This window comes from Manis pentadactyla, chromosome 8, assembly GCF_030020395.1.
Source record: "Manis pentadactyla isolate mManPen7 chromosome 8, mManPen7.hap1, whole genome shotgun sequence".
Classification (NCBI taxonomy): Eukaryota; Metazoa; Chordata; class Mammalia; order Pholidota; family Manidae; genus Manis; species Manis pentadactyla.
The window spans coordinates 133,601,855-133,614,372 of NC_080026.1; the positions used below are offsets into that span (position 1 = coordinate 133,601,855).

At 54.5% G+C, this 12,518-nt stretch overlaps 1 protein-coding gene across 2 annotated transcripts in view; it reads left to right on the forward strand.

The window, feature by feature from the left end:
* LHPP (phospholysine phosphohistidine inorganic pyrophosphate phosphatase) overlaps positions 1–12,518 on the forward strand; it is a 119,983-nt gene that overhangs the window by 60,389 nt on the left and 47,076 nt on the right. The window lies entirely within an intron of this gene.

Genomic DNA, 12,518 nt, shown 5'->3' on the forward strand with positions numbered 1-12,518 from the left:
GAATAAGTTACATGGTGAACAGTACAAGGGCAGTCATCACAGAAACTTTTGGTTTTGCTCATGCATTATGAACTATAAACAGTCAGTTCAAATATGAATACTCATTTGGTTTTTATACTTGATTTATATGTGGATACCACAATTTCTCTATTATTATTATTTTTAATAAAATGCTGAAGTGGTAGGTAGATACGAGATAAAGGTAGAAAACAGAGTTTAGTGTTGTAAGAGAGCAAATGTAGATGATCAGGTGTGTGCCTGTAGACTATGTGTTAATGCACCTGTTTTTATATCTTATCACCAGGAGGTTGTGTGGGGCAAGGAGAACAGCGTGGGCAGAGCTTTGAGCACCAGCCTTGGTGCCATAGCTGGCCAGGCCGGGCCTCAGTGTTCTCATCTCTGAGGAGGGGAGGAGGATGCCTATCTCCCAGGACCTCCCAGGTAAATGAGATCGCAGGTGCGACGCACCTGGTGTCCAGCGGGCCTGCTGTCAGGGTGTGGCCATCCCTCTTGGCACAGATACCACCACTTGGGAGCCGATGGCATCTGACCCTGGAGGTGCCACCTGTGTGCTCTGCTGTGCTGCACAGACGGCCGGCTCCCCGGGAGGAATGTGGCTCCCAGGGATGTGTGAAGTTAAACACAGAGCTTCTCCCCCAGAAGTCCCCTCCCATAGGGCAGGGAGAAGCCCTCAGGCCTGCCCTGCCCCACAGACCTTCAGGGAAGAGGCCCTGTACCCGCAGGAAGCTCGGGTGGGAGACAGCCCTCTCCCAGCAAACGCACGAGCCAGATCGAACCTGGGCCCTCGGCCGAGCCCTTCACCTGGGCATCCACCTTCATGTCTGGAAATGAGAACATGTGATCACGCGGACTTCCCCGGTGGTCACAGGACCGAAGGCGATGGTGTGCGTAGTTAGCATTGCACCTGGCCCCTGGGGAGGGCGCCACCGGCGATCACTGCTGCATCCAAACGAAGTGTGACTTCAGCTCACCTGTTTGGGGCCAGCCCGCAGTCCCATTGTCAGCCGCCATCTTCCCTCCTCCTGAGAATTTGAATTGATTTTTGGAAACATAAGAAAATTGAAAACCACAGGAGACATGTTTTTAAAAAATTTTTTTCTGAAAATAAATTCAAATCGTCGGTGTAATTCGGGTCTGTAAAGGCTGACATTGTCGTTCTGCCGCGAATGAGGCCGGAAGTTAGTCGGGGAGAAAATGCAGCTGCCTTCACCTTCGCTGTCACTCAGTGAGTTCCTCAAGGAACAGTGGTACTCGTGGCTCCGACTGGGCTTCTGGAGGAGGCAGGAGGTGGGGCACTGAGGTGGCATCCATCTGAGGGGCATGTTGTTGGGACTGGGGGTGGCCGGGTCACTGCCCTCCCCTCCACCAAGCTGACGGGAGGGTCCCAGGGGTTCGTGACTCTGCAAGGGCACGGGGTCTACAGGGGGCACCTCTGCAGGAGCTGGGTAGGGTGGAAAGGAGGTGCCACTGGACCGCCCCCACTTCTGACCTGGGGTGGCCGCTAATGGACAGGGTCACTTAGTGCCCACTATGCCCTGGCCTTGCTGGGTGCTGGGCACATTGTGCCCCTCAGTGTTGGTCCCCCACTCCCATGTCGTTTACTGAAGGTGTGCTCTGCACTAGGCCCCTGCCCGGCACTGGGATATACCTGCCAAGCATTCGCTCGTGTCATTAGATAATTACTTCATTGCACTTGTACCCGGGAAGCGCAGGGCCGCCCCAGCTTCCTCCTCCCTCGTGTCCCGCAGTCACTAGCTCGCCGGCCTTCCCTCTGAGTGCTGTCGGTGTGCAGTCACCCATCCACTCCCTGCGCGGACCTCACACACCGGTCAGGACGCTCTGGCTGGGGCCGGCAGGACGCTCAGCCAGCAGGGGCTTCCCCATCAGGGTAGTTATTTACCTCAGAAGACGGGGGGCGACCCTCAGACTCGGGGTTGGCGCTACAGCTTAACAAAGGCTACCGTTGTCTTTTTAGTCCACCAGCCATAGTATCGGGGTAAATCCAGGTTTTTCGAGGCCTGAAGCTTAGACAATGTGGGAGGGGCATTCTAAGAGAAAAATACAGCATTAAGTTTAATAAATACAGAATTAGGTGTGAAAGAACTGAAAACTTACAGTTCAAACAAAAACTTGCACACGAATATTCAGAGCAGCAGCATTCATAGTATCCCCAAAGTGGAGACAACCCAGATGTCCATCAACTGATGAGCCGATGGGCAGTGTGGCCCATCCATATGATGGACTGTTGCTCAGCCATAAAAGAGACCGAGGCTCTGACACATGCTGCAGCGTGGATGAACCTAGAAAACACTGAGTGTAAGAAGCCAGCACCAAAAGCCACATACTGTGTGGTTCCATTTATGCGAACTGTCCAGAATGGACAAACCTAGAGAGATGGAAGGTAGATTCACTGTTGCCAGGGCCTGCAGGGTAGCCGGAATGGGGGTGACGGCTTCATGGGTATAGGGTTTCTGTTTGGGGTGACGAGGTGTTCTGAAATTAGAACTGATGGTTGCATCACACTGTGGGTGCACCGAAAGCTACTGCACTGTGCACTTTAAAATGGTGAATTTTGTTATGCAAAGCTTACCTCAATTAAAAAAATGACTTTTTATATGAACACATTGCTGAAGTCTTGGAAGGTTCTTAAGCCACTGAGAGGCCTATTAGCTTCATGACAAATCTACCCCCACTTAGCATGTGGACTTTTCATTCTCTCATTTGTCACCTCATGGTCCTAAGATGGCTGCCATGGTGCCAGATGTCATGGTCGTCATCAAGGCTGTGACAGGTTTGCCTTTTGCTGTCCGCAAGGGTCTCTTTTAAATGGATACAAATGTTCCGCCCCCTCCCCAGCAGACTTCCAGCTATATCGCTGGAACTGGGTCACATGACCATGCTTGACTACAGGGCCTCTTGGGAAAGGAGCGCCTGGCAGAAGTGGAGTCGGCCTAGCCGGCCCCGTGACTCCTGCCTCAGAACAGGCCCATCGCTACCTCTAAATTGGGAGTATAGCAGCCAGGAAGCGAGCCTTAATGGCCCTGCGATGCCCTGACTCCGACCTTCCCAAGGCAGCCAGACTAGCCGTTCAGACAGTCCGATCCTCCCTGCCACTCCCCAACCCAGAACTATTCCGTGGCTCCCTGCTGCCTTCCAAACAAGGCCATATCCATTTGCTTTGCTGTCTAGAGGACTTCCTTGGCTGGCCTCTGCCAATCTCGCTTTAGCTCCTGCCAGTCCCCTCTCAACACTTTGCCTTCCAGAAACACTGAATTTGGAGTTCCCAACAGCCCATTCTGTGGCTGTGGGCATCTGCGGTGCTGTGGTGATGACGACAGCAACAGTGGCTGGCGTGGAGGCAGCACGTCTACGAGGCAAGGTGCTGTTCTGTGCGCTTTTTCATGTGTTACCTCACTTAACTCACAATCAGGCAATGCTTTCATCCCCGTTTCATGGAGTGCGGAGTCGCTGAGTGACTTGTTGAAAGTCACGTGGCTAGCAGGACAGCAGGGCAGGTGCTGATGGTGATGAGGATAGGTGCAGCTGCAGTTCTGGGTCCTTGGTCCCGGCCGGGCATGTGGGCTGGCACGGCCTGTGCTGTTTCAGCCAATCACACTGCAGTCTGAGTGGGGGAGTGTGTTGCCCAGGGTCTCAGAGCTTCAGTGGGGCAGGATTCAGACCCAGGCTCTCTGGCCACGTTCTCCCTGCGAACCTGTTGTCCCACATGCTAAGAGAAACTGGGCGCTAGGGTTTGCAGCATGAAAGGACCCTGGCCCAGTGGGGGCCCTGTGGGCGCCCACACTGGTGAGATGGCTGTTTCTGCTGCAGACCCCAGGGCTCCTCACACTAGCCATGCCCACACTGAGCCCATGGTCCCCCCTGCCTCACCCCTCCCACGCCTCCTTTGGTGGTGCCACTGCTTACCCAGACCATGTCCTGTGGTCACCCTCCTCAGTCACTAGTCCCTCCCTCCCTTACCTCACCTCCTGTGTCCCCAGCTCAGTCACACCAATGTCAGCAACAGCTGCTGGCTGGTTCCCTGTCTCCTTCCTGCCCCAACCCTAATCCATCTTCCCTGGGAGCCAGAGGGCATGAAGCACAACTGCATGAGCTGCTCCCCAGCTTGCCCAGCCACGAGGGTCCCTGTGGCCTGCGGAGCCTCACGTTCCCCCAACATCCCCGCCCTACTCACAGTCCTTCTCCTTGTTTGTCCACATGCATATTTAGGTTTTCTTCACATCAATTTTCAGGAGCTTACAGTAATATTAGAGTTTTGTCTTCCACATCTTTCCGGATGTTACAGCACACACTGTCCTGTTTCACTGCAGTTTTCATGTCCTCCCACTCTCTCCTCCTCTCCTCTGTCCACTCCTCCAGCCTAGAATAATCTGTGTTAACAACTCGCTGTGCCGTTCTTGGCTTGTGTGCACATGCACGCACCCCACATATGGGGGGTTTCTTGCTTGTCTTTTACAGAACGGCACCCCACGGTTTTCTCTGAACCTTGATTTTCTCACTTCACGTCCTGGACAACCTGCCAAGTCTGGGCTGGAAGCGCTAACTTGTGTTTTTTAGTAGCTGCACACATGTCTTTCCAGCGTATTCCTCCAGTCCCCTGTTCATGGGTGATTGGGCTATTACCTTTTTTAAAATTCCATTATAAACAATAACAACAAATGCTTTCTTAAGCTTATTTTCATATTTTAGAACTGTTAACAGTCACTTAAACGGTTTGGACTTTAGAATCTGTTAATGATTCTATTCATTCAATTGATGTAAGTCTTTGTGGAGGAAAGAAAACTTCGGAGAGGTCTGCAGCCTGTCCTCCCCAGTGTCCGCCAGGTGGGGGTCTGCACGGGTGCAGGGGGTCGGCCTCTGTGCCCCAGGCTCTCGGGTGAGGTCTCCAGCTCTGGTTCTCCCCGGGGCCCAGTGCTGAGTGCGTGAAAAGCCCCCCTGGCCCCTGAGGCCCTGACCTGGCTGCATGCCCCGTGTCAGCACCCCCTCTGGGCGGAGGCTGCCAGGGGAGAGTCCAGGCTGGTAGCCTCATCCCAGAAGAAAGTTCTGGGGAGGGGTGGCCCTGGCTGGGAGAGTGTGCACATAGCCTGTGACTGTGACTGCATTGGAAGAAGGGTGCTTGCACACGTGAGTTGAGGTCACACTGGATAGGGCAGGCTTTGGATGCAGTGTGACTGGGGTCCTTACAAGAGAGGAGAGGAAACAGAAAGATGCAGAGAGAGGTCAGCCACATGAAGGTGGAGGCAGAGGTGAAGGGGATGTGGCCACAGCCAAGGAACTCCTGGGCCGCCAGAAGCCGGAAGAGACAAGGAAGTACCTCCTCTAGAGGCTTTGGAGGGAGCACAGCCTGGTCACACCTTGATTTCTGGCCTCCAGAACTGGGAGAGAATAAAGGTCCTGTTGTCTTAAGCTCCCAAAGTTTGTGGTACTTTGTTACAATTAGTATTAGCCAGGCCTGCCTGGTACTAATTGAAACAAATATCAGACATCATATCACTTAGACTGAAAACATTGACTGGCAGACTGAGGAGGGGGCAAGGAGGGGGAGTCAGGAGGACCACTGGCTTGGGGCCCGAGCAGCCAGGGCTGGGGTGAGGGTGAGAAATGGGCCATCGGGCGGCCGGGTCCATGGCTAGTCCTGCTTTGGCCTTGTGTTGGTGGAAAGGCCTGGCAGACACCCAAGTGGAGACCCGTGGCCGGTGGTGGAGTCTTCCAGTCTGGAGCTCTGAGTGACAGGCCGGGGCTGACATCAGCCGAGCTGCTTGTCAGAAAGCTTTCTTTTGCAAGCTGGGCTTGGACACCTCCAGCACGGTGGCGGGGCTCACTTTCTCCACACGGACTGATCGTGGAGAAGACAGACATGCTTCCCGTCTTCGGGCTGTGATTCAGGAAAAGGGCTCAGGAAGCCAGGGCAGCAGGGAGGGCCCAGCTGGCCTGCGGAGGCCTGAGCTGCTGAGCCCTCCAGCCTGCAACCCTGGCAGCTCCTCTGTGCCCGGGCTAACGTCACCCTGGCAGGGACCCGCTTTGTTTCCTGCAGTGGGGGCCGGTCTAGGTGGGGTCCCTGGGTGTGAATCCATGGTCCACCCCTGAGTGACCTTGCCATCCTCGGTTCTCTGTGTGAGCCTTGCTGGGCCTCCGTTTCTACATAAAGCCATCTGTAAAATGGGCCACAGGAGCCACCAGCTCCCATGAACTTGTGTGTTACCAGAAATGGTGTCTGTTGGCATCATCACTGTGCCCGCCAGTGCCAGGACCCACCTGCCTCAGAGACCAAGCCGAGGGGAAGCAGGTGGGACTGATGACCAGCTAGCCCTGGAGCCCTGTCCTCTCTGCCTCGGTGCTCCCAGGGTCCAGGCCTGCCCTCCTTGGGCCCTGGACTCTTTGCCCCACTCAGTGAGCCCTCCCACTGCCATCCTTGTGGCCACACCCTGCCGCATCCCACATCCTAGCCTCCCAGACACTGTCCTCACCCTTGTGCCCTCGTAGAAGCTTATCGACCCAGGGCACCCAGGCCCCCAGCCTTCGGTGGCTGTTTCTCACACTGCAGGTTCCAGGCGGTGCTCTTCCTTCCCCATGTCCTGGGAGGTAAGGGAGGTGGTGGGGTGCAATCCCGAGGGGAGGTTCAGAACCACAGAGCACAGGTGGGAGGGGGCCTGGTACCCCGGCTGGAGGGCCACCTGTGCCGGGATGGCGGGAGTGCCACGGCCCTGGAGGCTGGCCCAGTGTCCTTGGGAGGAATGTCCACAGCTGTGAGAGGCCTGCACCCTTCACCCCCGCGTGGGGATCCCTGACAGGCTTGGCCCAGATTGGGGCTCCCACCCTGACCCCCGCTCAGCTGCTGCTCTCCCCTCAGAGCCCAGGCTTACAGTGGGGACACACAAGGACGTCCCTGAAGCCCCGACACCCTCATACCCGCTCTACCACCCCCAGGCACTTCCTGTCCTCGCCCTGCTCTTCTGAGTTGTCCTCAAGCCATTCCTTGCTGTCCCCTTGTCCCCCCCCTCCGTCCTCCAGGCCGTCGCGTGGGGGATCCCAGTGCTCCGTGGCCACTGTCAGAAGAGTGGCCCTATCTTCTGGCTCTGTGGCCTCCCCACCCCCCACCCTGGAAAGACGGTTAATGTATTCACCAGCCTCTCCGGAGATAAGGAAGGTAAACCAGCTTTGCCTGGAGCTGGAGAGTCATAATTAACGGGGCTGACAAGTGTCCTGATCTCCTTGAGGGAAGAAAGGGGGGCTCCTGGGCTGTCCTCATGGAGGAGCGGCCAAGCTGGGTCTGGCCCTTCGTCCTGTAGACACCCCCTCAGAGGTGGGAGCCCCACCATCCCTCAGCCTGCCGAGCAGTCATTCTAGATCAGGCCTAGAGGGACTGGACGTGTGTCTGCCGTCCTTTGGAAAATGCCGAGACCATGTGGGCCTCCCTCCCTCCCAACCCCAAATGCCCCTTGAGCCTGTGAAGGGCCAGCCCCAGTGTAAGGAAGGCCCTTAAAGCACAATCATTTTAATAACCAGACCCTGAAGAATTAGGAGGACCCCCTTTGCTGATTTATATGCTATACACTGGGGGTTTAATTGGAGCATAATTGTGATCCATATGCCTGTTAAGGTAATTACACTTATAAACCCAATATAATCCATAGATCAATGGGTTCAGAGCTAATTAATGCAACTGCAATTAACATTTACAAAAAACCTTGCAATTACTGGGATATCCTTTAAGCTGGCCTTCCAGCTCATAATGAGGCCCAGCTCAGCGCTGCACGGCCTCCTAGAGCTCTTTGATTCTGCACATTGTGCCTCTGAGCCCCAAGTGCTCACGCCCTGCCTCGCTGGGGTGGGCTCAGCACCTCTCACCCTCCCCGCCCCTCCACCCCATTACCACCCCGGGACTCTGTGACAGGCACCCGGCTGATCCCTGACAGGAGTGCCAGGGGAGTCAGATCCTTGTGACTGGGCGGTCCCAGGGCACAGCTTGCGTTCTGGCTCAGCATAGTCAGCCTGACAAAGCAGATCTTGGAGAAAGAGAGCAAGAAAGCCACGTGTTGAACTAGAGGCAAAACCGAACCTGCTGTGGAGCCTCCATCCCAAGCCTTGGAAGGTTCAGAGGGTAAACCTCCGGCTTTCCTCCTTCCCCACCCCTGCACCTGCTGCCAGGCTACACCTGCACTCTCCTCTCTGCCCCAGGGGCGGAGGCGGGCTGGGAACAAGCCAGCCCTGAAGTGCTGACCTAGCCGTGCCCGCATTCTGTCCCCATGGGTGCTCCCCGGGTGCAGCCAACTAGGGGGAGTTGGGCCTGTGGGTGTGAGGGCTGCAGGTGGCAGGCAGAGAGGCCATGCCAGGAACAGGGAGGCCCAGCAACACCCAGGGTCCAAATCTTGGTCTGGTGCTGAGGGGAGCCAGCCAGGAAACCCAGGGGCCCTGGGTCTCTGTGGCTTTTACACAGCCTCCAAATCTGTATGTCCAGGCAAAGGAACCTTCTCTGACACAGAAAGCTCCACCTCAGCCCTCTCCTCTCCACCCTAACCAACCCCAGGAGAAGGCCAGCAGCTGCACGCTAGGGCCAGGATTGCTCCTGTTGCTGTGCGTTGCCTGGTTCCTGGTAATATCGCCAGCCTCGTGAGCTGCACCGAGGCCCCCAGCCGCCCCCACCGTGTCTGGAACAGGAGATAAGCAGTAGCCCCAGCAGGCAGTGTTCACAGCAGGATTTCTGTAGGCTAATCTGCTTGGAATCTGTCCTTTTCCTGCTCAGGGACACAGCAGTGCTCTGGGAGGGATGGGGACTTCCTGTTGTCCTCGCAGTGCCATCCTTGGGAACCAGGGTCCCCTTTAGGCGGCACCATAGGGATCTCCGGGAGGGGTTCCAGTGAGGTGAGGAGCCCCCGCCGCCTGTACTGGGAGGGCCGTTAGCAGGAGCTGCTTGTACTCAGAGGTCCGGCCTCAGCCCCTTGAGCTGAGGTAGAAGGTATTTAACCACTTTTAAGAGTAGTTAATAGAATGAGACGTGATGAGTGAATTAGATCACATGCGTGAAGTGGTTACTCTCTTGCTGGTGCGCAGTAAGCTCTCAGCTAATGCTGCCGCTGCTGTTGTCATTACTGCCATTGACTGGAGCCCTGGGGGCAGAGAAGGACACAGGCAGTGGGGGCAGGGCCAGGTGGGCTGTTACTGGGGCCAGTGTCACCCTCCCCCACCACGCTGGCTCTGGGGCTGCTGTGCCCGGTGGGCTCCTGGAGGGCTGGCTTTTTCCCCTTGTTGCTGCACACCTTCCCATCTCTGGGCCCCAGAGGCTTTGCAACAGTGGCAGAAATTTCCAGACAGGACAGGTTCTCTAGTGGAGGAAGGAGGCAAACGGTGCAGGTGATTTCCCCATGGGAACCAGGTGGTTTGGTCAGGGTGGCACACACGTCAGAGGAGAAAAATGACATTGCCCAATAACAGCCAGCATTTATTGAATACCTACTGTTAGTCTGTTGTTTGTGTATTTTTTTCAAAAATTCAGTATCTTTTCTTACTGATAATAAAACCATGAACATTCCTGAGCTCCTGTTCTGGGCCGGCTCTGCCCTCAGCCATTGATCTTGTGTTACCTGCTGAGCCTGCAGCTGAGCCCACAACGTGGGTACTGCCGTTACCCACCTTGCAGCAGCTGTCCAGGGCCACACAGCCAGGACCGGGCTGGGCCCTGGCCCGCTGACCCCAGCGCTCACTTACACAGGCTCCTCCAAAGGCCGCACCTCTGCCGTGGCAACAGCGGCATTCAAACTCGGGCCGCTCGGCTCCCTAACCCATCCATGCTCACTACTGAAAATTCAGAAAAACTGGAAAAGCACAGTAAGTAAAGCTCAGACCACCCTCCATCCAGAGGCGACCTGCGAACATCTGGGGCCCACCTTCCAGACCCTCTACACAGAGTACACGTTATGGGTTACGTAGTCCATTAAAAGATGAGCAGGAACATGTGCTGGGTTTTTTTTAAACTTCTTTCCAGCGGCTGGTTCTAGAACACTGTTCTGTACCCGTGCTCTTCTCCCAGGCCGTGTGGTCGCACCGTATCCCTGGATATTCCATTTGTTTCCAGCGCTTCATTGGTATAAACAGGCCGTGCTGAATGTTCTTGGAGCGTGCAGGTTAAATGGGTCTGGGTGGATGTGATGTGCCTCGAACTGTGCCTGACACATAGTAAGCACTCTGTGGAGCTTCGCCAGTGTCGTCAGTAGCCTTGCACTTAATTGTGATTGTTGTGTTAAGATAAACTCTTGAGTATGGAATTGCTGGGTCAGAGGATATGAAGCATTCTAAGGTTTGTGGTGCTTCTGCAGAAAGCTCTCTCCCAACATCAGTCATTCTTCCGTCTGCAGTATAGACAGCACTCTGTTACTTTACATTCTCGTCAACAATTAATGCCAGGAAGCTCTATCATCATTGCTTAAAAATTTCTCCATTGAGAGAAAAAAGATGATACTGTCTTTGATTACTAATGAGGCTAGAGGTTTTTTCATCTTCCTTGGTCACTGATTTTTTTCCTTCTGGAAATAGCATATTTATAGCCTTTCTCATTCTTTATGTTTTTAAAACCAAGGCTTTTCTTTTAATGAGAAATCTGCATTTCATCAAAATTGGAACGTAGAGTCTGTGGCTCATTTGTTCTCTGGAGAAGATGCTTCTTTTTTGTTCTCTAATCCAATCAGGTACGAAGGCTAAAGATTTTAGCAAATTAATTTCCAGTATGTGGGACGGGCAGTCAGTGTGTGTAAGGATCCTAGCTGAGAAAACTACAATTTAATCCCAGGTACTCAAAAATTGTGAGGCCGCCTGGGGGTAACAATGACCAGGGTTCATATCCCCACTCGGCCACTTCCAAGTAGCAGGACCTTGGAATGCCCTAGCCATTCAAATGCTTCCCTTTCTGAGCTGTAGAATGTGGGTGCCCCGTGGTCACCGTGCAGTTTAAATGGGGTCTGGGTGGATGCGATGTGCCTCGAACTGAGCCTGACACATAGTAAGCACTCTGTGGACCTTCACCAGTGTCATTAGCAGCCTCCCATCTCATACCTAGGAGCTTGGGACACCAGAATAAATCAGCAGAAAAAAAAACATTAGCTCGGAAGGGGGTGTAATTTAGTTCTAGTTATTTGTAAAGAAAAATCTTAGCTGTCGCAGGCTGAAACCCACAGGAGGTTGTGAGAGGCCGTTTTCCAGATGTTGCTGTTCTGGGTCAGGCCCCTGCCGACGCCATGAGCAGCCAGGCAAGTCAAAGGAAGGATGATGCGCTTGAATAACTTGGCCTGAACCAGCTGGGGCCCCCTTGCTGCTCGGAGTGATAAGGCCAGCAGGGCCCGGACACCCCAGGCACTGTGGCAGGAGAGCCAGAGAACTCCTGCAGCTGCACGATGGGCAGTGATGGGCGCAGCGGCATTCAAGTTTGCTGCCACTGGTCTCAGTGTAATCGCTCCTATCTACTGAGTGTTAAGGTTGATGCTGTCTTAGCCCAGTTTTGCAGACAAGGAAACTGAGGCACACGGAGGAAAATGACTTGCCCAGGAAAGCATGCCAGGCAATGGGAGAGCCAGGACTATAGCTCATTCATGCTGTGGTCCTGGTGGAGGGTCTTCGATTTCTGTGTCCAGCAACCGCCTTCCCTGACTGCTTTGTGCTCTAAATATGTTCAGTGGGGGTCGGGCACCCCGGCCTCCTAGTCCTGGGACCCATCAAACTGGAGAGGAAAGAAGGTGCTGAGTGGCACTGGGCTGCATAAGGTGTTGTGTGGAGTCTGATGGGGGGCATGCACTTGTACTGTCGCCTCTGCGCACGTGGCCTTTGGTTCCATTATAAGGTAAGGGCACAGTGAGGATCTTGGAGCAGGTTTGAAAACACCTTTGCAGGCACTTGTCCTGGATCTGTGGCACCATTTTCAGAGGACAAATGTTTGTGCCTGATGTTTGAGATCCTTCTAGAACTTCCCCACTGAGCATTCTGGTTTCATTGTCCACACTCCTCCCTCATACCCTGAATTCCAGGCAGGCAAACCATAGCAGTTCTGTGTCAGGCCACCCCTGCCTGGAATGCTCTCTTCTTTCTGATTCTACACTCTGACTCTTCTTGTGTGTGTAACCTCCTCCAGGAAGTCTTTCCTGATGCCACTGTAGAAATTGGGGCTTTTTCTTGTCTGTCCCCCAAGATACCTCATTTGTGCCTTAGTCACAGCTCTCATGACAGGTCCCTCTTTGCACTAGTTGGACCAGGGCTTCTTCATTTTTCCATCCCCAGCATCTAGGCCAGGGGTTGGCCTAGAATGTGTTTCTGACCTGGTTTTATGCTGATGAATGAATGAATGAAGCACGGGTGAATGGCTAGCAGATCTGGGCCCCTCAAGGCCTGGTGCTCAGCAGTGCTCAGCAAATGCTCGTTGAGTGAGTGGTGGTGCCCAGGTGGCCTGCGGATGCTGCGGTCCTGGAAGCACGCTGGGTGTGCCTTCAGAACTCCTG